Here is a 3,219-nt window from a genome sequence, read left to right as displayed (position 1 = left end):
GTGGTATAGGAGTTATGGAGGCAAAGGAGGACTTCCTGGAGGAAGTAGCACTTGAGCTGAGCCTTGAAGGATGAACAGATTTTCACCAGGCCTTGTAGGAAAAGGGAATAATATGGGCAAGAGCACAGAGGTGATGAAGAACGTGTGAGAGTTACTGCATGACAGGGCAGAGGGTGTGGGAGATGGGCCAATGAGACTGGAAATGAAGGCCAAGGCCAGATCATGAAAGGCTGTGCATGTTCCACTATACAATTAGAATGTTCTCATGCTTAGAACCACTGGGGGGTTTAAAGCAGAGGAACAACCACATCAAGCTTACATTTTGTGAATTTCACCGTTTGCTTCAGGGCAAGGATGACTTGGAGGGAGTTGAGAATGAGACAGGGAGATTGATTTGAACCTGTTGTAGGCAGTGATCCGAGCAGAGCTGAGGCTGATGCCCAGGAAGCATATTGTGGGCCACCCAAAACTGTGGTGGACTACAGAAGAGAAGATGGGGTTTTTGGGGTTGCAAAACCCAGGGCTATCCAGTAGGAAGATAGTAACTGCTCTGCTTCGTTGTTCTTGAGACAGTGCATGTGTATGTGGGCATTCCTGGATGCTGTTTGGTAATGAAGAATTTACAATTACTTCTTGGTTTTTGGTTTATTTGTTTTGTAAGAGTCTCTGCATGGTGCAGTTAACAACTCGGCTACTAACTGAAAAATTGTTGGTTCAAGTCCACCTAGAGGCACCTTGGAAGAAAGCCCTTGTGATCTACTTCCAAAAAATTAGACATTGAGCACAGTTCTACTCTGACACACTTAGGGTCATCATGAGGCAGAATTGACTTGACTGCAACTGGTGTTTATTTAGTTTTTATTGGGAAACCTTCCCAAAAGACCACTATCAGAGCTTGCATGTGCATGAATGAAAGCCACACACTAAAAACTTAGACTTTTTACCCAGTTGAAACAGACTGCTGGGTGACCTTGGCATTTTCCTGAACCTTCTAAGGTCTCACTTTCAAGAGAGGGCAGAACTGCATGGACTCTTAAGATTTCTTTCATTGCTAAGATTTTCTTGGCTACTGCTATCTTGAACAGCATGCTGCTTTCTCAGGTGGTGGGGATGTGAAGATGGGCTGGGTTTGCTCTTTCTTCCCTTTGCTGAGAGTCCTGGTGGCTGACTCCATGAGAGCTTATTCATCCAGGCTTGGCAACTGGTGGACTGGGGTCCCATTGGCCTGAATCATTGCTTCAGTAACATTTCCCATTTCCTAGGTACTGAAGCAATGTTCCTGTAAGATCAGGAACTGTGCATCTGCTGTATTTGTCCTCAAATGATCCTCCTCTCTTGCTCACCTTCCCAGTGGCTCCAGTAGGCCTGGATGCAGCCCCTCATTCAAGTTCTAAATGGAGACAAAAGCAGAGCTCATCAGGCAATGAGGGCCAACCAAGAAGCAAGGCTGATCCAGAATGCTCTGGGTGTGGGGTTGCCTGCCAGATTGAATTTCTTGGCTGAGTGTATTTATTAGGTTATTTGATAGCTCATTTTATTCTCAAGTGTCCTGTGTGTGATCACACATCCTTTCAGAAGGGACTCAAGCAAAAGCTTAATCCTGTGGCATTTTTTACACACATTGGGGCTTTTGTTTCAAGGGCTTCTGCATGCAAATAATAATTTTGAAGCAGTTAAACAAATCTCCTCATCACCCACTGAAGCCCGTGCTTGACTCTATATTTTGCAAAGGGAGCAAGGGACTAGGCAAAACCACATGGGAATGTTTCTTTGGGGGAGGCTCTAATCAATCTTTTCTTGCCAAGTAGAGAACACCTGACTTACACTTCTGCTCCTATCCCAAGCAGGGGGACCTTGGGGATTGAAAGGAGGAGGAGATGAGGCTGGGAACTGGAGGTAGTTAGAAGGACAGGACAGTCATTCCATAGTGTCCTTTTTGTGGAAAGGAAGGAAGTTGGAAATGCATCCTCAGCTGATTCAGAGAGAGAATGTCTGGTACTTTCCCTCCTGATCACTGACATCTCATTCATGCATAAACACAGAGAAGGAAACAAAAGCAGAAAGGATATTTCTAAGTAATTCCAGTAAGTTCTTTCTCCAGCCAGAGACTAGTCTTGAGCCAGCAGCTTCAAAGACAATACAACCGTCTGTCAGCTGCAAATATTCTCTTGGTCCAAGGTAAAATATTGCATAGAGAGTTGAAGCAGAAGTACTAGAAAAAGGTGATAACACTAAGCCAAGGAAAAAAGGAGGATAGAATGATTCTCCAACAGGGAGACATGCTCAGGGAGTAGGGGGACCATTTTGGCCTGAACCTAGAAGGTAAAAATGTCAGAACAAGTCAGCAGATGTCTTCTGGCTGAGAAATCAAAGCCATTGTCTTTGGAATGTTGTCATGGCCCATTTTTAGAGTCAGCTATACTCCAAATGGATGCACTGTAACTGGGAGTTTGATATGAAAAGCAGTTGGTGGAAACCGTCAAAATCCATGAATATATCTCAGCTTTTATCCCATTTCCTAAGGGATGAATAATGGATGGGGCAAGGATCAAGGCCAAAGGCATCTAAGGATCATCAAAAAGGAGTCCCCAGGGCTCCCAGATGAAACTTAGGAATGATACAGTTTGAATGTGGCTAGCAATATTTGAGGGCTTCTTAGGTGACTCAGATAGTCAACACACTCAGCTGCCAGCTGAAAAATTGGTGCTTTGAGTCAACTCAGAAAAAGGGCTTGTTGATCTATTTCTGATAAATCAGACATTGAAAGCCCTTTGGAGCCCAGTTCTACTCTGACACACATGGGGACAGCATGAGTCAGAACTGATTCCACAACTGGAACAATATGGAGGAGGCAATGGTGGTTCAATGGTAAAATTCTCACCTTCCACGTGGGAGACCTGGGTTCGATTCCCAGCCAATGCACTTCATGCGCAGCCACTGATCTCTTGGTGGAGTCTTGCTGCGATGATGTTGAACAGCTTTCAGAAGAGCCTCCAAACAGCGATGGACTAGGAAGAACCTGGAGATCTACTTCCAAAACTCAGCTACTGAAAACTGTATGAATTACAATGGTCCGATCTGCAACCATCAAGGGGATGATGCAGGACCAGGCAGTGTTTCGTTTTGGGGTGGCCACGAGTCAAGGGCTGACTCAACAGCAGCTAACAACAAGAAGAAGCAATATTTGGAAGGATAAGGCTTACTAAATGCTAGCTCTGC

The 3,219-nt window shown here is 44.9% G+C and overlaps 1 non-coding gene across 1 annotated transcript; it reads left to right on the top strand.

Annotated features, from left to right (window-relative positions):
* The first annotated feature begins 2,851 nt into the window (after positions 1-2,851).
* On the top strand, positions 2,852-2,922 carry TRNAG-UCC. The gene has a single exon. It is a non-coding gene; the product is annotated as a tRNA-Gly (tRNA).
* Positions 2,923-3,219: the final 297 nt, after the last annotated feature.

This window comes from Orycteropus afer, unplaced genomic scaffold (assembly GCF_000298275.1).
Source record: "Orycteropus afer afer isolate SDZICR_OR568_19922 unplaced genomic scaffold, OryAfe1.0 scaffold00030, whole genome shotgun sequence".
NCBI classification, from domain to species: Eukaryota; Metazoa; Chordata; class Mammalia; order Tubulidentata; family Orycteropodidae; genus Orycteropus; species Orycteropus afer.
This window is presented reverse-complemented; position numbering and strand designations above follow the sequence as displayed.